The 22,129-nt window shown below is 50.8% G+C and overlaps 1 protein-coding gene across 9 annotated transcripts in view; it reads right to left on the bottom strand.

Moving 5' to 3' along the window:
• Positions 1-22,129, bottom strand: part of MAPK4 (mitogen-activated protein kinase 4) — a 148,158-nt gene that overhangs the window by 125,291 nt on the left and 738 nt on the right. For 2 of the 9 annotated variants that reach the window (XM_055125349.1, XM_055125350.1), the window contains exon 2: positions 18,381-18,487. The exons of the other annotated variants lie outside the window; for them this stretch is intronic. The gene's annotated coding sequence lies outside the window, so the exon portion shown is untranslated. The remainder of the gene's footprint in view (positions 1-18,380; positions 18,488-22,129) is intronic. 9 annotated transcript variants of the gene reach the window in all.

Here is a 22,129-nt window from a genome sequence, read left to right as displayed (position 1 = left end):
TGTAGCACTGAAGCACTGTCATCCCGTTGTTCATTGATTTGCTCGAGCGGGCACCAGTAACGTCTCCATTGTGAGACTTGTTGTTACTGTTTTTGGCATATCAAATATGCCACAATTAGCTTGCCAGGCTCTGCCGTGCTGGCGGGATACTCTCGGTAGCTTGCCGGGCTCTCCGAGAGGAATGGAGGAATCGAACCCGAGTCGGCCACATGCAAGGCAAACACCCTACCTGCTGTGCTATCACTCCAGTCCACACTTGCTAGTATTGAATTTTAATAAGTACTCGCGCACACTTGGTGGCCTTCAACGGAAAGTCATCTCTGCATCTGTGGATCACGCACAGTGGTATAAATGTCTGAATTTTTCTTAGTCCACAAGTACGAGTGTGACATTGGGAGACACACTCCTAATTTGGCCACCACAAATGCTCACCCCACAACACATGCATTCTGCTTTCTGTTCTGTCTTGTTGGCTCAGGAATCACTCCAGAGGATGTTCGGGAACCAGACTTGGTGCTGGGGAATCAAACCCAAACTGTCCTATCTCTCTGGCCCAGCATGTACCTTCCATCCTGCACCCCCAGAGTGATGGGGGTCGGCGGCCTCTCCTTCCTCTAGCTCTGGCTGGCTTTGTGACTGGCCCTGGCCAAGGGAATCAGATGGGACTATTGCTCACACTGGGACATCCAAAACAGACCCTTAAGGGAACTGGCGACTCACACTCACACCCTCGGGAATGGGCCTCTGAGAAGTCCGACACCCCCGGCCCTGCTGTGCAGGAAGGAAGGTCAGGCAAACAGGCGCACCACACAAAGGACCGCAGAAGCATGAGCCTGAAAGTCCAAGCCTCCTGGACACACCAGTCTAGTCCAGGCCACTCTTGGGCTGGGAGGAGCCAATCAAGTAGTGTCGTTTGAAGTCACATAGTACAGAAAACATTCTCAGAGGAGCCCCAAGTACAAAGTTATGAGAAATAATAAGCATTACCTGAGGACACCAAGCATTGGGACAGAGTATTGGCTGGCACCGGATACCTGAAACAACACTATCTCTTCATCGGGCCACCAAAAAGGCACTCAGAACTGTGGGCCCCAATGGTGTCCTCAGCCTCCTAGCTAGACCCTTCCGTGAAGCAGAGACCTCAACATGTGTACCTCGGTGTAGTTGGGGAATTTAAGAAATCTTGACTGTCCCTTCATTTCACCTGCAAACCACTCTAGAAGCACCCCCAGGCCTTCACGTAGGGGCTCCATCTAATGGGGTGTCATAAAAGCTCTGTGTTACAGGCTGGGGGGACCTGAGCTCCAACTTTGACCCTTCTTGTCTTCTGACACCACATTTTGGGCAAAGGCATTGAGTCTCCTGCCTTTTTCCCCTCTGTAGGCTGGAGATTATAAAACTCATCCTATAATCCCTGACTTCCTGTAGTAGTCTAGGATTCTAAATAAAGAATCGTCCATCCATGGGTCTTCAAAGGTCTGAGACTATGTTTTCCATCAGTTCATGACCTGATTATTTTTCAGACCGAAAATTTTTTTTTGATGTAGGAGTACTGCTATTTATTCAGCCATTGATTAAACTGATTGAATTGGGCATGAACTCCACTCAGACTGAATATTTTAAAGATGTATGCATTTCAAAAAGCAAGAAAAGGGTTGAAAAGCCTGTAAAGCAAGTAGGGCACATACCCTGCATGTAGCTGACCCAGGTTCCACCTCTGGCGCTGGATATGAGCCCTCAAACCTGGCCAGGTGTAATCCCTGAGCACTGCATCAGGAGTAAACCCTGAGCACCACCAGTGTGACTGCCAAAGTGCACACACACACACACACACACACACACACACACACACCAAAAACAAAAACCCTGTAACTTGAGGTTGTCACCACCAGACGGCAATAATACATACACAGAATCCCTAAAGCCCCCAAAGTCATGATTAAATGAAAAGTGAAGAATGAGTTGCCTATTTTCAAGAATATTGAAAAGGAGCAGGAGGTAGCCCAGAAGGATGGAGCCCGTGCTTTGAATGCAGGAGGCCAGGGGATCTGGGAGCAACCTCCAAGCCACAAATATACAAAAGCACTTGCCTGAATGGCCTATACCAACATTCTGATGCACACACACACACACACACACACACACACACACACACACACACATCCTTATCAATGACTCTTGCCAGCCTAACCCTAAACTCTGCCCCTGTCCTTTCCTACCCTCAACCCGCAAGTTCATGAAGTCCCCAAGCAGGTTTAACCGAGCCCTCGGTGCGGGGTGGACTGGACCAGGCCTGCTCATGCAGTGAGCTGGGCCCGAAATGGACAGCAGATGGAGCCATACTTTATGTGGTTAAAACGCAGCGAAACCGGTCAGATACTCTTCGAAATGGGGAGCGTACAATCCCAGCCCTGTGAGTGCAGAGACTTGGTGACAGACACTCGTGAATAAAAAGAAATGGCAACGACAACATGCACTCTGAGTCCAAGTCCACTAACCTCTCTTGGGTCACTGGCCCTGGGCGGGAGGGGTCAGCCACCACGCTGAGGCCCCTCAGGAGAAGAGATCTCAGGCCACGAGGCACAAAACTGGATGTGGCAGCGGCCCCTCCCATCCAGACAAGCCCCCAGCACATCCTGACTGCTACCCCGGTGGTGTTTCCTCCTGAGCTAGAAACTCGAAGCTTAATCTGCTTCTCAATTCCCGGACCCTGACGATGGTAAGAAAGCCAATGACTGCTGTCTTAAGCTTTTAAACCGAAGCACTGTTGCGGCGACAGACGATGCATACAAGCTGACTTTCTTGCTTTTGAAATTCAAGAGCGGCCGCATTTGGGGAAAACTGAAAGGACACAGATGAACTGGCAAACTCTGCCACAGGCTGCTCAAGAGCGAGGGATGAAGGACCTGGCAAGCGGGCCAGCCTTCGGAGGGAGACGGGAAGCCGGCAACAGACCCCGGGACGGCACATGCGTTCAGTAGAGTCGAATAGTCCCAGGTGCTTGGATCCGGGTTCTCGTCACACGTGAGTCCCTGCTGGACGGCAGGCGGGGCGGGAAGCAGGCTGGCCTGCGCCAAGGGCGGGAGGGTGGGGAAGTGGCTGGCTGGGAGGGTGCCTGGGGACATGCTTTGTGTGGGTCCAACCCCTGGCACCACCACCCCTGCAAAAATGTTAAGAGAGCTCTGTCATGGGTTTACAGTTTTATTGACAAATTTTGCTGAGTCCGACGAGACAAGACCAGCACGAAGGAGTTCATTAGGGAACAGGACGGGTGCGTCCTCATGATGGCCACTGGGCTGGGCTACCAGGAAACAGCAGGAAAGAAACAGAGAGGGAAGGCAGGTCCCCCCCTCAAGTGACTCGGGAACAGACAGCCAAGATGGCACCCCCGGGCTGGCCAGCTTCATTCTGGGAAACACAGTCAGCGGCACGAAGGGGAAAAAGCCGTTCTACCTTAGCCTGTCAAAGATGGATGGACATTCTCTTGCCTATTTGGACCCAAACTGCCAACAATCTTCTAGCAAGAATCCGAGCTGAATCACATCCCTAGCAAATATCTAGAATGTTCCTCCAGGGAACATTCATAGTGTGTCTCTTTGGACGGCAACTGTCTCTTCCGCTGACCAGTGACCTGGAAAAATGCCAGCTGTGGGGACAGGCCATTGCTTTATGCTCCGACCTGCCCTTTCAGCATGAGGGAAACCTGCCCACTCCCCAGTCCACTCCACACCCACCGAGACTGTGTCGGTTTGAAGCAGGAAAGAAAGCAAAACCTCCTTGACAACGGCGGATGCTCCTTCCGAGTGCTCCCTGAGGCTGGTCCTCCCAGGCTTCCAACGGTGGCCCGTGCCCAGCCAAAGGTGAAGCCCCACAGCCTGGAGACGGAAGGAGCTGATGAGACTTGTCAAAGCCATTTCCCTAAGAGCCACTTGTCAGAGACAGATCAATTACTGCGTGATGAAGAGCCTTAGGCGAGGAAACCACAAATCACATTTTTATCGCCAGATTAAATGGGAAGGACCACAAGTGAAACCCAGCCCTGTTGATGTTCTAAAGAAGGACCAGGGCCAGAGGGGCACTCACTCTCCCCCAATCCATGGTCCACTGTCCCCACCAAACAAGCTCACCACAGCCCCTCAAGTTTTCTTTGGCACATCTCATCCATAAGAGTGGTAGGCAGGGCATGGGGCTTATCTGTTTGGGCCACCCCCACGCACCCCACAGTGGCCTAGCTCTTCGGCCATCCTGAGTTCTCTGGATTTATGACACCACCCAGGGTAAGGATGCGCGGGGAAGCAGAGATGGGTGTTGGGGATGTGGCCGCCAGCAGGTAACCAGACTGTGACTCAGGGTTTTGTAATCTGTTCTCAAAATATTGGAAGAGAAGGAGAGTGTGCTGGCCTGGAGTGATAATACAGCAGATAGTGCACTTGCCTTGCATGCAGTCAATCCAGGTTCAATCCCTGGCATCTCATGGGGTCCCTTAAGCACCAACAGGAGTGAGCCCTGAGCACAGAGCCTGAGAATTGCCAGGTGTGTCCCAAAAGCAAAAAAAAAAAAAAAAAGTGAAGTGTGATTCCTAGCCACAACTGACAAAGAACAACTCGGAATTGACCAACATGAATACAATATGCAGAGAACACTCCCCCCAACACTCTCACAGAGACCCCAAGCATCACTGTGTCCTGGTGGAGCACCTAGTTCAAACTCATCCTTGGCAGCTCAGTGGCAGAGAACCAACTTTGCAAGTACAGGGCCCTGGGTTTGATCGCTGGCACTGAAAGAAAATATAAAGCTTAAAAACGCAAACCCAGACTGCCTGACATTCATTTGCACTTCATGTTCCCTGAAACACTGGGCCTGAGCGAGTGCACAAGGAGTACTGGGACCTATCCGAGCAACACCCAGGAAGGAGTACCCAGGACCCTCTTACTAGCACCCAGGAAGGAGTATCCAGGACCCATCTTACTAACACCCAGGAAGGAGTATCTGGGACCCATCTTACTAATACCCAGGAAGGAGTACCCAGGACCCTCTTACTAGCACCCAGGAAGGAGTACCCAGGGCCCATCTTACTAACACCCAGGAAAAAATACGTGAGGCCCATTTTCCTAGCACTGAGAAAGGAGTACCTTAATGGCTCCCAGAGTAAATGATCCCGTGGCCAGATCAATGCCACCCCCGCCCCCAGCGGCAACAGCGGTGGAAAGTTGGAAGCGCTACAGAGGCAGAGCCTGATGCAAGGACAAGACCATATCAAGGTCGTGTCCTGCGGGGCCTCGTCTCTTCCCAGGGGCCCTCTGGGCAGGCCTCCACAGCTCCTGTTTATCACCTGCAGGCGAATCTACTGGTGTTCCCGCCTGCTTACAGCCACGCAGGGACGCGACGCGCTTTCCTTCGCTTACAGATGTGTCCAGGGTTCCCAGAGCTGATCCCGGCCTCCCCCTGCCCACAGAACTCTTGACTCCACTCACCGTGGGACCTACCTATCCCTTACCCGGCCACTGTTCTCTCCCAGCTGGTCATGACTGCCCACTCCACTCACCTTCGAGTCCCTGCCAGCCCGCAGGACTCTGCCCAGGTTTCACCTGCTTCTGGAATCTCCTGAGCCTCGCTCCGATCGTGTGTGTTTGTGTGTGTGTGTGTGTATGTGCATGTATGCGTGCTCATGCATGCATGCATGTATGCATATGTGTAGGGCTGTGTGTGCATGTGTGTGTGCGTGTGTGCGCACATGTCTGTGGGTGTGTGGGTGTGTACACACATGTCTGTGTCTGTGTGTGTATGTGTGTGTGCTCATGAGCACATGCATGCGTGTGTATGGGTGTATGTGTGCATGTCTGTGTGTGTCTGTGTCTTTGTGTGTGCTTGTCTGTATGTGTGTGTGTGCATGTCTGTGTGTCTGTGTGCATGCATGTGTCTGTGTGTATGTGTGTGTATGTCCACCACCTACACACCAGACTAGCAGCCTCACACACTGACTACATTATCCTTAGCCTCTGACCAGGCCCTCTTTTTTTGTTTTCATTTGTTTATTTGTTTTGTTTGGGGGCCACACCCAGCTGTGCTCGGGGCATACTCCCTGTGGTGTCCAGGGTCTATGTGGTCTTGAGGATCAGACCGGGGTGGGCTGCATGCAGAGAGCACATGCCTTATCCCCTGTGCTCTACTCTCAGTCCTGACTAGGGCCTCATCAATTCCCACCTGAGACATACAGCACCAGCAGAAACACCTTGGACTTGTGACATAGCTGATTTTCAATTAATTTTTAGGTGATTGCATGTTAAAAAACACTTTACTGTGGATAAACTTTCAGTGATGCCACAATCAGTTGGCAACCCCATGTGGGTTTGAGACCTCCCCACTCCACACCCAGTTTATGCTTGGCCTTAGAGAAATGAAGATGGTGCACCACCTAACGTGCTGTGGGTGTTCCATTTGGGGGGCAGGGTTTTGTTTGTTTGGGAGCCATACTGGAAGTACTCAGTGCTTACTCTTTGCTCTGTACTCAGAACTCGCTCCGGGGAGAGCATATACCATACTCAGGATTGAACCCGGGTCCCCCATATGCAAGGCAAGTGCCGCCACCTCTATACTATCTGGGCCAGAGCGACAATAGAGTGGGTAGGGCACTTGTGCTGCATGTGGCCAACTCAGGTTTGATTCCCGGCATCCCACATGGTCCCCGAGCCCACCAGAAGTGATTCCTGAGTACGGACCCAGGCGAAACCCCTGAGCATCACCAAATGTGACCCCCAAAACAAACAAACTTCTTTCCTGTTCATGTTACATATTTTTTAAAAAAATCAACTGTGAGTCTCAGAGCTGGCTGAGAGATCGGTTCAATTCCTGACCAATCGGGTGCCCATCAGGTCGATTTGCAGCAAAGACATAGCAACCCTTTCCCTCGACACCCTGATGCCACCATGTCCTTCTCCCCTGAGCAGAGGCTCTCAAAGGACAGGCAGGGGCTGTGGTCTCAGCATCACCCCGGAAAGTAACAGACGACGCTCCAGCGCCTGGGCCTCAGCCCCATCCTGCAGCATCAGAAACTCTGGGGGTTGCCCGACAAGCTGGAGCTTAACGAGTCTCCGGGGACTCTGACGCCGTCAAGCGTGCAAAGCCTGCCAGGAGCCTCCGAGACCATAAGGAACGGTGCCATGGGTTGTGCCCAGCGGGCAGCTGCACTTACGGACCAGGGGTGGAAGGACGTTCCCCCCTGTACTCCCTAGATCAGGGGGCAGAGGGAACCAGGCAACATGTGGGCTGGGGCTCCGGGAGCTCTGAGCACGCTCTGGGCATACAGCAGCTCCAGGAGGTCACATCAGGCTAACGCCAAGGCCGAGAGCCCGGCCCCCCACAGAAGCCCACCGCCCCCGACTTTTCTCCAAAGAACAGTGGTGAATGCGCAACGGGTGGCAGGAAAGGCTGCTTTTCCGGTCCAGGCAGACGCAGTGGTATGAAGGACTAAGAATATTTTAGCTGGCGGTGAGCTGGAGGGAGCTCAGCCTGGGAATAAGCTGGGGTGATGAGGGTGGTGACAGCCCATCCCCAAGTCACGGTGTGACGTGGTCAGTGCCACAGAAGTGTCCAAAGAACGCTGGACACTTGGAAAAGGGGAGCTTTGTAGCACTGATCTTTCCTATCAATCCTTCTCTCCATTATGGTTTCCTTCTTATCTACTCTATTGAAAATCTACTACAGGGGGCCAGAGTGATAGCACAGTGGGTAGGGCGTTTGCCTTGCATGTGGCCGACCCAAGTTCGATCCCCGGCATCCCATATGGTCCCCCAAGCACCGCCAGGAGTAATTCCTGAGTGCAAAGCTAGGAGTGGCCCCTGTGTATCGCTGGGTGTGACCCAAAAAAAGAAAATAAAATCTACTACATAGATACATAAAGCAAGTGTCTCACCGAACCAGTGGACCTCAACCCTAACTTAATTTCGAGAGCCACAGGAGAAGTATTGCAAAAACACTTTAATGCTCAAGCCAGACCCCAGACCAATTACACCAGAATCCCTCAAGTGGGACCCAGGGATCAGTATTTTTTAAATCCCCTGTGCTATTCCAACATGCAGCCAACTCAGGGTATCAACATCGTTAAACAGTACTGATGTCCGCATCCCACCCCAAACCATATAAATCCAAATCTAGGCTGGCACTTGGATATGTATAAGACTTCTTCAGTGTTATCTTCAGTGTTACAGATGTATGTATGCATGTCATTAGCTTTATGTGCATTCAGACACACACACGCGCACACGTGCACACACACACATGCGCACACACACAGTCTCCAGATGATTGTCCCACAGCCAAGGTTGAGAACCACTTTTAGGGCCTTGATTTTCAAACCTGCCTTCTTCTTAGCACTATCTTTCTTTCTTTTTTATTTTTTTAAATTTTATTGAATCACCGTGAGATAGTTACAAGCTTCCATGTTTGGGTTACAATCACATAATGATCAAACATCCATCCCTCCACCAGTGCACATTCCCTACCACCAATATCCCTGGTATACTCCGCCCCCTTTCCCACCCTCCCTCTGCCTCCATGGCAGACAATATTCCCCATACTCTCTCTCTACTTTTGGGCATTATGGCTTGCAACACAGACACTGAGAGGTCATCATGTTTGATCCATTATCTACTTTCGGCATGCATCTCCCATCCCGACTGGTTCCTCCAGCCATCATTTCCTTAGTGATCCCTTCTCTATTCCACCTGCCTTCTCCCCTCCGCTCATGAAGCAGTCTTCCAGCTATGGGGCAATCCTCCTGGCCCTTGTATCTACTGTCCTTGGGTGTCAGCCTCATGTGATGCTATCCTATACTCCACAAATGTCTTTTTAGCACAATCTTTCTTTAAATTCCTAATTCAGGCCATACCCAAACTAATCTGCCCTGAGCCCTGGTGTGGGAGCTAGGCCCAGAGAGCAGTGAGCAGACACCAGGGGAAATTTCAGCACAGACCACCAGCCCAAGGCTGTCTTGAGCTATTCTCCCTGAAAGTCTCCCACAGCAGCGACATTAAGTATCTGTGGACCAAATCGAATTTTTCAGAGCATCCATTATCCCAATGTTGTTTACAACTCTGCCTTGTGGACCGAGCGCCTCCTGGGACCGTGCAAATCCAACCGGGCTTGGCACAAAAGGTGCATATTTCCTGAGTGGCATTCAACCTCCTTGCTGGTGCAGCCTGGCCTCGGGCTAACACTGTCCTCATCCTTCTGCTACTGTCTCCCTCTCTGGAATTTCCTTCACTGTCTCTCCTTAGCGTGGTTTCAGAGTCCCCCTCCCAGTCCCTACAAATCTTTCCACTTCTCTTTTCTCAGCCACTTGAAAACCGGAATGCACTGGTGATCCCCACTCTCTGTATGATGGAGGAGCAGAGGGCTGGCTGGCTTACCCATCAGGCCTACGTTCGCTGTCATTTTAAGAACTCTGCGGGCAAGAGAGAAAGCTCTAGGAATTCCTCAGACTTTGATGCTATGCCCTTGACCAGCCCCACAAGTGACGGTGATCTGACTCCAGGGCAAACACAGTGAGGTGACTTCTCATGGACAGGATTCCTGCTGGAAGTGCTCATGTTCGCATGGAAAATCTGCTCTCAAGAGGGTCCCTCTGCAGAATTGCTGACTAAAGCATGGGAGTGGGGAAGCTCAAGGCTCTTTTCTTGGGGTCAGACAATTAAACCTCATCACAGGTTTAATTAATTAGTGTGACCTATTTCTTGGCCAGCATTGACCAACCTTTCATCTAAGTGCCTGCTGACCATAAACCTATTCTCTGTGGTGATCACCACAGAAGCAGTGGGAAGTTAGGGGAAAGGGGCTTTATTTGGGGTCACCTCAAATTCCCGGAGTCATCAGCAAGTGATTCGATTTTCCAGTTCCTTGTTTTCTGGTGGGGTTTCCTGTTTCTTTGTGGGGGACCAAACTTGGCAGTACTCCTGGCTCACTCCTGGATCTAAAGGGATCAATCACTCCTGACAGGTTTAGGGGACCATTTGGGGTGCCAGGGATTGAGCCCAGGTCAGCCGCATTCAAGGCAAGCACCCTACCTGCTGCACTATATCTCCCATCACGTCAGGTTTCTTGGTTAAAATGCAGCATAAAAACCTTTTAAAATAATTTTCCTGCAGCTCCGGCATCACACGGTTCTCATTCTCCTGAGGACAATGACATGAGTCTTGTGGAAACGGCTACATTTATTACTTTGTTTTCCTACAAATGGATAATTATTGAGGAGAGAGTATCTTGCGCATCCAATTCCATAAAATAAAGATTCAGTAGCTAATATATACATCATAATAGACTAGGCACAGTAAAACTATGAAAGGAAGAGAAACAGCCTTTGTGGAGAACGTGAAGGAGGAATATTGACATCTAACCGGAGTTAGACAGAAGAGTGCTAGGGCCAGAAGTCAAAGAAAAGACAGTTGGAGTGCATTAAAAACAACGTCCTATGGGAGGGCTGGAGTGATAGTACAGCCGGTAGGGCGTTTGCCTTACACGAGGCCGACCCGAATTCGATTCCCAGCATCCCATATGGTCCCCTGAGCACCGCCAGGGGTAATTCCTGAGTGCAGAGCCAGGAGGAACCCCTGTGCATCACTGGGTGTGACCTAAAAGGCAAAAAATTTTTTAAAAATTAAAAATAACGTCCGATGGGCTGGAGCAATAGTACAGTGGGTATGATTTTGGCCTTGCATACAGCTGACCCAGGTTCGATCCTTGGCATCCTATGTGGTCCCCGAATTTCACCAGGGTGACCCCTGAGTACAAAGCCAAGAGAAAGTCATGAGCACTAACAGGTGTGACCCAGAATTAAAAAAAAAAAAACGTCCTGGATAAATAGTGAAATTTAGGAGTAAAGAAACACATTGACCTCGACTTCTAGTTCTAGACTTACCAGGAAGTGGCTGTGTCATTTCACACAAGTCATCCATCTCCGCCATGCTGAACTTTTCCTCTCTGTAGAAAGCAATTATATACTCCTGACCCAACATACTGGCTTGTGTCACCAGAATCTCAAAAGGACATTAGAAAAAGGGACATTCTAAAATGTGTGACACAGACCAATGGAGGAGATACATGACATCGATGGAACATAAATCCTACCGATGCTGACAAAAACCAGAATTCTCGCTGGGGAAGGAGCCTGTGGGTTGGGATCAGAAGTAAGTGGCTTGCATACATAGTGGCTTTGTTTTTCCTACCTTCTGAATTTATCCTCTATTTGCTTATTAAATTATGTGCTAATTTAAAAAATCAAATAGAATAAAAAGGTACAACATTTTTAGGAGTCTTCACCTCATTTCAACCCTCTTGCTTTATCAACACGAACAATGTGTCCTAGAAAAACCTCATGATAATCCTCTAATCAAAACTGCATACGCAGATTAGCTGTTCATGCCCCGTCTCTGCAGCTGGAGGTCTTCATCCCCAGGTATCTATTACTAGACAGGAAAGATCTTCTTTCAAATAATCCCTGTTTTAGGCAACATAGTTTTAGATTACCGAAATCTGATGTTTCTCTTAATGGGGATAATTCAATAACAACGCACTTATTATTTCTTACCAATAGGAAAGGTTTGGGGAATGAAAATCAAGAAGGATTTTTAGGAGATGATGGAAGCCAAATCTTGGATTCAGATGTATAGAGCCAAACTCTGTATTATTTGTTGGGTAAGTAAGAGGAAAGACAGCCGCTAAAGGAATGATGGATAGATCTTTTCTTACGAGGATCTATTTTGGATAACTGAGAGAAGACTCCTCTTGCTCCATTAAGTACATTTCTGGTTCACTTTCAGAGACTGCCCCAAAATGGTCAGGGTCAGGATTAAAAATCACTGAATAACTTCTTGTTGTAGGAGAGAAGTGACCTCACACCTGGTTCTGCACTCAGGGATCACTCCTGGTAGGGTCTGGGAGAGGATATGAGGTGCCAGGGATTGAACCAGGGTCAACAGCGTTCAAGGTACATGCCTTACTCCCTGTCCTGACTTTCCAACCCCTGGAGGAAAAACTTGTGGAGAATAAAAGCATGCACAAAAATTTAAAGATGTGACTTTAAACATTAAACTAAAATACTTATGTAAACTCAGAGCATTTTCAGACTGAAGTCTTGTTCCCTCTGATGCTTCACCTGGAGCTCAACAAAATTCATAAGGACTTAAGTCTTCCATTTGTTGTTATCCTCCATCCAACTCAAAAGAATGGTAAAATCTAGAATCACAGTTATTTAGGCCAAAAGATGCCCAGAAGGATTTAGCAAACATGAATTCTCAGTGGTTATAAAAACAAAAAATAATTTTTCAAAAAATATATTGGGGATCAGAGCAATAGTACAGCAAAGAGGGCATTAGCCTTACAACAGCCAGGAGCAACCCCTGAGCAATGCCAGGTGTAACACCACCTCCTCAAAAAGACTCCCCCCCCCAAAAAAAAATTACCAGTCCCTCTCTTCAATATGTATAGCCTAAAGTTCTTTCTGAGCATTTTGCTGGTAGATTTGACTGGTCTTATTTCAGATAAGACAGGTGAACTGCTAAAGTCCTCCGCAGTCCTCAATGTTGGGTATTGGAATTCTCTAACAAGAGGTTGAGACATTTGTCATTTCCTCACTGCCTATGCAGAAATCTCAAACTCATTCACTCTAGTTACTCTACTCTTTTTTTTTTTAAGTAAACAGATTTTATTTATTTAGAGGTTTCTGAGGGAAGGAGGAAGGGATAAGTGGGAGAGAGAATAGTAAGAATAATGTGCTCAAGAGAGAATGCGGGCTTCTCCAAGGGTGGAGAGAGTTCTACACACATCCTAGCACTGGACACAAAGCATGAAAGTACACATCTCAAGGGGGGAGATGCGGGCGACACATGTGCTTGGGTACCACATGTGCTCGGCCACGTGGGCACAGGCAGCACATGGGCTCAGGCAGCATATGCGCCTAGTTACTCTACTCTTAACCTATGCTAACCACCTCTTCCCAGGTTCCCTACAGCTGCTCTACTGTTACTTAAGCTCACCTCTTCTTCCCAAGCAACTCCCAGCAGTCCCCTTACACATAAGACCTTTTCAGATGTGAGGTTTCTTTCCAGAAAGTCTCCTTCCCTCGTTTCTTAATCCCTTGAAAGAGCTGTAGTCCTTTCTGTCCCGAGCGCCTAAAAAGCTCAGCAGACTTGGTAGAAGGCCTCATGAGGTGAAGCGCGAATCCATATGTCAAGTGCGGGAATGCGCAGCATGAACAGGGTCTGAACTCCCTGCCCTCCCACACAGGCCCCTGACATTGCAGCATCTCTTCTCTATCAGCAAATAAGATGGTCTCAAAAGGGCTGGAAAGAACCTACATTCAAATTCATCGCAGAATTTGACAATAAAAATATAGAAAAATAAGGTCAGGGATGTGACTCGGTGGTAAAGTACATGCCTTACAGAATGCCTAAGGCCTGGGTTCAATCCCCAGCTCAAAGGGAAGGGAAAAGGAGGGAAGAAAGGATGCAGGGAGGAAGAAGAGGAAGAGAAGGAAGGAAGGAAGGAAGGAAGGAAGGAAGGAAGGAAGGAAGGAAGGAAGGAAGGAAGGAAGGAGGGAGGGAGGGAGGGAGGGAGGGAGGGAGGGGGAGGGAGGAGGAGGGAAGGAAGGAAGGAAGGAAGGAAGGAAGGAAGGAAGGAAGGAAGGAAGGAAGGAAGGAAGGAAGGAAGGAAGGAAGGAAGGAAGGAAGGAAGGGAGAATTGGAAGGGAGGGGGGAAGGGAGGGAGGAAGGAAGGAAGGAAGGAAGGAAGGAAGGAAGGAAGGAAGGAAGGAAGGAAGGAAGGAAGGAAGGAAGGAAGGAAGGAAGGAAGGAAGGAAGGAAGGAAGGAGAAAAGACCATTAGAAAATGGCCTTGATCTCAAAATAACTATCTCTCTTTAGAAAATTCATTTGAAAACCTAGGTTGCTGATAAATAAAAAACTTCTGGCTTGAACCTAAGTGAACTGTGCTGGAGGAATTAATTTACTTCATTGCAGACTGAAGCATATTCAGGTGTCATGACTTCTAAATCCTTATGATTGGTCGAGCTTTCTAGCAATTCTGCCTCCAAAACAATCATGTAAGAGCATATTTTCTAGGTGAACAGAAAATTTTCTTCTTCAAAATGAATTAAGCCTCTAATTACTTCTTGCAAAGGTATGGGTCACAATCCAGGACTACCTGGGAATGGAATGATAGGTCTGTTCCTTTAAGGGCAGTTATTAAAATCAAACTGGAAAATTTCTATTTATAGAAATCAGTGAACTAAGTTATATATAGTCTTACCTACAGGTGAAAAATTGTACAATTCAAAATAAACTAGGAGCTAGGAATGTAGTTCAACAGTAGAGCATGGGTCTTGTGCATATAAGGGCCTAGTTGATCCCCAGCACCCCCTCACACACACACACACACACACACACACATGTGAAAATAAACTGGATGAGTCATCATGAGATGTACAAGATTCCCAGGTATGAAATGATCTCCAGGTCCTGAGAGCGCGTGCAGTGGGTAGGACACTGGCCTTATATGCAGTGACCTGCATTGATCCCCAAGCACTACCACGACTAATCCCTGAGCACACAGCAAGTAGTCAGCCTTGAGCACCAGCAGGTATGGCCCAAAATTGAAGGAAGGAAGGAAGGGAGGGAGGGAGGGAGGGAGGGAGGGAGGGAGGGAGGGAGGGAGGGAGGAAGGAAGGAAGGAAGGAAGGAAGGAAGGAAGGAAGGAAGGAAGGAAGGAAGGAAGGAAGGAAGGAAGGAAGGGAGGGAGGGAGGGAGGGAGAGAGGGAGGGAGGGAGGGAGGGAGGGAGGGAGGGAGGGAGGGAGGGAGGGAGGGAGGGAGGGAGGAAGGAAGGAAGGAAGGAAGGAAGGAAGGAAGGAAGGAAGGAAGGAAGGAAGGAAGGAAGGAAGGAAGGAAGGAAGGAAGGAAGGAAGTCCAGAGGCTAGTGAAGAGACCCTTCTCAATAAGCCTCTCCAGGGTCAGATCCTTGCTGTCCACACCTTTCTGCCCTTTACCTGAGAGCTACAAGCTGGAATCGAGCCAGTGGACCTGTGAATCCTGGGGCAGTAAGCAATTTCCTAAAGAAACAGTTCTGAGATCTCCAAGGAGAAAGCTACCAGGTAGAATAAGAGTGTGACCTCCAAAGAGTGAAAGTGACTCCGGGGAGGTGGCAGAGCAGGGGGTTCCCATTTGTTCAAGCCCCTCAAACTCAGCATGCACAGTTTTGCTGTTGTCTATTTCTCTGGCTTCTTGAAAACTGGAAGACTGGGAGCGGGTGGGGGGGTGAGGGGTCAAGGTCAGGGAAAGACATTTGGCTGCAGGTCAGGAACCGTCAGGTACTCAGGGAGAATGGGGGAAACTCTTACTAGCTAAAACATAGTCACAGAGGCAGGGTGGGGGAGGGGGCGGAGAGAAACTGGGTACACCGCCCGTGGGAAATGTGCAGTGCTGGTGAAGGCATAGGTGTTGGTGGAACACTGTAGGACTAAAACCCAATCAGGGGGGGCTGGAATGATAGTACAGCGGGTATGGTGTTGGCCTTGCATGCAGCCAACCCAGGTTTAATCCTTGGCATCGCATAAGTTCCCCCAAGCACCACCAAGAGTAACTCCTGAGTGCAGAGGCAGGTGTGAGGGAGCATCACCAGGTGTGACTCAAAAAACAACAGCAACAAAAATACAATAAAACCCTTCACGAACAACTTTGTAACTGTGTACCTTACTGTGACTCAATAAAATAAACAAATGTATACATAAAACCTGGTCCACTCTGCAAGAATTCCTAACACTGGTTGGATGGCCTCTTCCCCCTGTACCCCTCTCCTTGGTCCTGTACAGCCATCTTTCTGCAGGAGAGTTCAGCTGGGAAGAAGATCCCAGAGGGGCACGGGTGATAAGGGGGGTCCTTTATCCCCACATCACTCCTGTATATGGATTCTCTACCAGACATCTGCCTTATTAGGAAAAGTCGAAAGATTAGTCTCTCTTCCACCGGGAAACTGATCTCCGTGGATTGTGTCTGTCTAGTTTCAGAAAACATATTTGTCCCCAACTTCTGCTTTCTGGTTGTGGCCCGGATGACAGACTGGGAGTGAACAGAGAAACTCCTCTAGCCGGGCACAGGCAAACAGCATCTGGCATTTCATTTGCTTATTTATTTGAAGTCACATCCCCCACCAAGACATCGCTATATTTGTTTTTGTGTTGTTGTTGTTGTTTGGTTTTTGGTTTTTGGTTTTTTTGGTTTTATGGGTCACACCTAGCAATGCAGAGGGGTTACTCCTGGCTCTGCACTCAGGAATCACCCCTGGCGGTACTCAGAGGACCCTATGGGATGCTGGGAATCGAGCCCAGGTCGGCCGCGTGCAAGGCAAATGCCCTACCCGCTGTGCTATCGCTCCAGCCCCATGGCTATATTTGAAGCAACCTTCCCATTAACACAGGGAAGGGGCCTGCTGGAGAGAGTCTTTCATTCTTCCTCCACGCACCAGAGAGCTAGTAGGACGGAGCTTCAAGCTTGAGACCTAGAAGGAGACCAGGGCTGAGGCCTGGGCTTTCGAGGGCTCACCAGGCGTGGGGACCTGTCGGTTGTGAAGGAGTAAGTCAGGTCAGAGAGCGGCTGAATAGGCTGACACACTTCGCTTGCAGGAGCCAGGTGCAATCCCAGCTCCGTGTAGCCCCAAACACTGCTGGAAGCAATACCTGAGCAGAGTCAGGTGCAACTTCTGAGCTCCAAAATCTTTCTATGCCCCCCAAACCAAAACCAACCAACCACGAACAAATATATAAGAGGATTCCAGAAAGCTGAAGAGCACTTTGACAGCTTTGTAGGGTCTGGGGGCAGCTGCACCCCCTTGGTTAAAACTGGTGAGCCCCTTCATGCTCAAAGGTGGGACCCCAAACAGCTAGACCCACTCCAAGAAGTAGGCTCTCTACAAGGGGCTCTCAATGGCGTGTCAAGGAGTTTTTGTTTGTTCATTTGATTTGGTTGGGGACTATGCACCTGTGCTCACCTCCTGGTGGGATCATATGGGGTGCCAGGGACCAATCCCAGGTCATCTGCGTGCAAAGCAAGCATCTTCTTTCTTGCTGTACTATCTCCTGGCCCCAGGATTCTTTTAAATCACTAGTTTTCTGTAGCACTTGAAGATTTTGGTCTTACCTTTAACTCTTTTCAAGAGTCAAGCACTGTTTGAACAGCTAAGAGGTAATACAGCAGGTAAGGTAATACAGCAGGTAATACAGCCTTACAGGTAGTCAACCTGAATTTGATCCCCAGCATCACATACGGTCCCCAAGCCCTGTCAGGAGTGAGTGATCCCTAAGCACAGAGCCGGAAATAAGCCCCCTAAACACCACCAGGGGTGGCACCCTCCCTCCCACCCCACACCTCCCCCAAAAAAGCAAATTTTTAAAAGACTGATTTGGAGATTTGGGGTCAAATCTCTAACAAATTACAAAGGTTATGCCTGCAAGGGGTCTTGCGAATCAATGACCAACTGGTCTTGCCCCATTTACACATGGAAAATTGACTCTGAAAGGAGTCGAGAGGCTTGGCACGGTCACAATGCCGAGCTAGGAGTCACAGGTTTGCCTGTTTCCTTTATCACCAGATTGTCAAGACACCATTCCATCCTCCCGGATACCAGAGAGTGGAGGCAGAGTCGGGTGACTGGTCTCATCTCCAGATCATCCGATTCTGATGGAACCAATCATCAATTCTAATGGATTACTGTCATCCCGTTGTTCATCAATTTGCTTGAGCGGGCACCAGTAACGTCTCCATTGTGAAACTTATTGTTACTGTTTTTGGCATATCGAATACGCCACAGGGAGCTTGCCAGGCTCTGCCATGTGGGCAGGATACTCTCGGTAGCTTGCCAGGCTCTCTGAGAGGGATGGAGGAATCGAACCCGGGTCAGCCACGTGCAAGGCAAACGCCCTACCCGCTGTGCTATTGCTCCAGTCCCTAATGGATTACACTTATGCCAAAAGTGCGGCATGAAGGGTGAGATGCTGATAAACCAAAAAAGCTGATAAACATCCCACAGTGCACAGGTCGGGCCTTCCCCCACCCATGACAAAGACTCATCCAGCCCACCACCAGCTGACGAGCCTCCCCGCCTTCCAATAACCGGCATGTTGTAAGTGAAGAAGTAAGGCGTCCTGCTGGAAGATGATTCACGCCGGGATTGAACCCAAGGCCTCGCAAATGATTAGGCTTTCAACCTCAGAGGAGCGCGTGAAGGCCAGGCCGACCACTGGCTTACAACACCAGCACATTCCCATGAAAGCTTTCGTGCATGGGGGGGCCCGAAAGGACCTTTGCGCACGGCTTCTCGGGGTGGTGGTGGCGTAATCTTACCAGGAAAGGCTCTTTGCCTGTCCAAGTTCCTCCAATGCCGGTGTTGAAATCCTCTCGTGGGGGACAGAGACTTCCGATCCAAAACAAGGCTTAAAGGACAAAGACCCCTGCCAGAGAGAACAGCGAGCCTACTCTCAGACCCACGAGAAAAGGAGGAAGACAAAGCCCCCTCCCCCTGCCCCCGGCCCACTCCACAGCATCACACAGTGGAGCCGCCATGAGTCGGGGAGAGGTAGGGGCAGGAGGAAGAAAGGGGTCGAACGGAGGACTGAAATAGATGCCATCTGCTCTAGGGAGCGGGCACCTGAACTGGGGCAGGCTGGGGACAGAGAGGGGGAAAGTCACATTCTCCCCTGTGGAGAAGACAGCGACCAAGTTCAGAGCAGGTGGAAACCCCCCCAGAGTGTCCTAAAGAAAAGAACCCAGGGGCTGGAGCGATAGCACAGCGGGTAGGGTGTTTGCCTTGCACGCAGCCGACCAGAGTTCGAATCCCAGTATCCCATATGGTCCCCTGAGCACCGCCAGGAGTAATTCCTGAGTGTAGAGCCAGGAGTATCCCCTGTGCATCACCGGGTGTGACCCAAAAAGCAAAAAAAAAAAAAAAAAAAAAACAGAAAAGAAAAGAACTCAGTGCAGTCCTGAAGCTGCAAGGGGACAGGGTTCTCGGTTCTCACCAGCTGGGGACTCACAGTGACCCCCAAACTGTGCTGGGTGTGCCCCTCCCACACACACACACACACACACACACACACACACACACACACACACACATCAGGGCCATGGGCACAGTCAAATGCTCCACAGTGACGCTCTGCTGAATGAAGGGAAACTACTCCAGTGACCAGCTATCAAATTCCTGAAGTTCTCTAAAGAGGGTTTGTTCTCCTCACACCTTCACTTCAACACAATTTCTCTAGATTGGGGGGGCTTGGGGGAGGGGGGGAGGGGAGGCTTCTCAGGGTGAGGCCTTGCTCCCTCTCCTGAGGTCAGTGGGTTTCCTCCCACCAGTCCTGATTTTCAGGAATCTGCTGGGTTTTCTTCCCTCTCCTTCTTCCTACTGGGTATTCAGCATGTAGATTCCTGCGTATCTGCCATGCATCCTTTGTAAATCTTTCTGGCCTACTTCCAGAAAAGATGTAAGGGGTCTTTCAAGTTCACACAATCTAATGCAGAAAAAAAAAATTCAAGGCAGCTCAGAAACCACTTAAGAAAAGAAGCATTGTAGCAAGAAGCTAGGAGAGCACAGGGATTGCTAGAGGCCAAGGTAAAAGACAAATAGGCAAGCAGAGATCAAGTTCTTCCTCTGGGATAAAGGAGAGCCCCCCTACCTCCCACCATAATTGCTCTTCCTGACATTAAATCCTAGGAGGAAGGGGCTCATGCCGTTCATGCACGCTGTCCACAATCTACCTTGAGAACTCTGCCACCTCCCCTCCGACAAAGACAGCTCCTCAGACTATTTGCCCATCACAGCTATATGTAATATTATAAGCGCTTGAATATTTGCCGATGGACTGAAGAACACTGTTTTCTGGCCAATCTGGATATTCCCTCTGTACCGGGATCCCAAGATAATTATCCCAAGAGTAATAAGTCTGTCTGTCATCCCGTTGCTCATAGATTTGTTCGAGTGGGCACCAGTAACGTCTCTCATTGAGAGACTTATTGTTACTGTTTTTGGCATATCCAATACGCACGGGTAGCTTGCCAGGCTCTGCCTCTCAGGCTCAATACTCTCGGTAGCTTGCTGGGCTCTCCGAGAGGGGCGGAGGAATCAAACTCGGGTCGGCCGCGTGAAAGGCGAACGCCCTACCACTGTGCTAGGGTCTGGAGCGATAGCACAGCGGGTAGGGCATTTGCCTTGCACGAGGCCGACCCGGGTTCAAATCTCAAGAGTAATAGATTCACCAAACCTTTAGCAGGAGGGACCCTGATATCATTCCCCATAGGGGGCAACCAGGGGAAGGATCTGACAGCTCCTTCCCGCCCCAGGGTCTGCGGACACCACCGCTCTTGAGCTCTGCTGTAAGAGCCATGCACTCCTTTGTAAATGTTTCTTAATTTTAATTTATTTTAGGCACCGTGGTTTATAAAACTGTTAGTGGTAGGGTTTTCTGCAGAAAAACTGCCCAGCACCACACTCTCCACCAGAACATCTGTTTCTGTGTGCCACTGTCCCAGTGACCCGCCCCCCCCATCCTATCCCAGATCCACAACCCGACCCCACAAGCATCCTACTGAAGACCAGGTTCTCAGTCAAGAGCGCTGTGCTCCGGATGACGGAGCTGCCTTCCCTCTTTGCAGGGTAAGGAAACTGGAGGGTTTTTCATCATTCTGCCGAGTTCCCGTCTGACCCTCCAGGGACAGTTAGACCCGTGTTGCTCAGCCTGGTCCCCTTCTCACCTGGTTCCTCTCCTCCAGCGGCCCCACACACCCCTCCTCCCCCATCCGACAGGCCTGCCCCCTAGTCTAACGCTGTGACATCAACCCCCCACCCCGCCCCGACCCAGCCCCCATGTATTCTGTTCTCAGCTGTGGTCCCCTGGGAGTAACCTGGGAGGTCACAGGGGACCACACAGCCTGGTGGGAAAGCAGACTCTTTCCTACACTGCCAGCAGGCCAGAAAGGATGGAGAGCAGGTTATCAAAGGAAATGAAGACTGAAGATACCCCCTCCCCCACACACACACTCAGGGGTCCCAAGTTCTCTCTTCCGTATCTCCCCCAAAAGGGTCCACCCTCAGGGGCCACGCGTCGGTGTGTGGTGAACACACGCTAACATGAGTCATATAGCACAGCTTTGACCTTAAACATACTTAACAAGTATCTTCGAAACCAAGGTGCGGGCAGATCAGCTTTGCACGCCCTCGGTGCGCGACAATGATTTATGAACTCGAAAAGTTTCTAACGCATCGCCACTGCGCATAGTAGGTGCTCAATAAAGCAAGCGTCTTCGGTCTGGGGGTGCTGGCCGCAAGCCGCTTTGCCCAGCGCAGGAGCCCCCCACCCCCGCCCTCCCGGGAAACGCGGCTCGCAAGACCAGCACACACAGACAGTCTCCTCCAAGCGCCCAGGCGGAGATGACATTCATCAAAGCCCAGGCGCAGATCCATGAATGGAAATGCGCTTCCGAGAGTGCCGGGGAGGCGCGTGACAGCGCGCGCCCGGGCCCCGCACACCGGCTCTCTGGGGCGCCGCGCACCCCCGCTGCGGGCCGGGGCTCGCGCCCACCGGCCGGGGTCCAGGAGCGGCCGCCGTCTCCCACGGCCGCCTGGGGGCGGGGCGGGGTAGGGGGCGCACCTGGAGCCGCGGCCCCGGCGCCTCCCCCGGCATCCGCCCACCCGGCCTCCCCGCCGCCGAGAGTAGCGCGCAGAACAAAAGCAAAAGCCAAGCCGCCTTCCGACCGCTGCTCCGAACCCCGGCGGCCCCCCCAAAAAAGGGATCGGCGGGGAGCCGGCCCCCCGCGCACGGCTGTCAAACCCGACCCTCGGCCCGCTCGTCCCCACCAGACCCGGCTCAGAATCGCCAGCCCGGGCTGGGTGGGGGGGGGGCTTGGGGGAGTAAGGGCGGGGGGGGGAGCGGAGCCCCGAGTCACCGCCTTGAGGGCACCCGCGGGGCAGAGGCGGGGGCCTGGGGAGCGCGCGGGAAGGAGGGTGGGGGCAGGTCTTGAACCAGACGCTCGGGAGACCCGAGGGGAAGATGCCCCGGGGCAGGGGGGGGGGTGCTGGGGCAGACCCCACCCCCGAGATC

The sequence above is a fragment of the Sorex araneus genome, chromosome 2, assembly GCF_027595985.1.
Source record: "Sorex araneus isolate mSorAra2 chromosome 2, mSorAra2.pri, whole genome shotgun sequence".
NCBI classification, from domain to species: Eukaryota; Metazoa; Chordata; class Mammalia; order Eulipotyphla; family Soricidae; genus Sorex; species Sorex araneus.
This window is presented reverse-complemented; position numbering and strand designations above follow the sequence as displayed.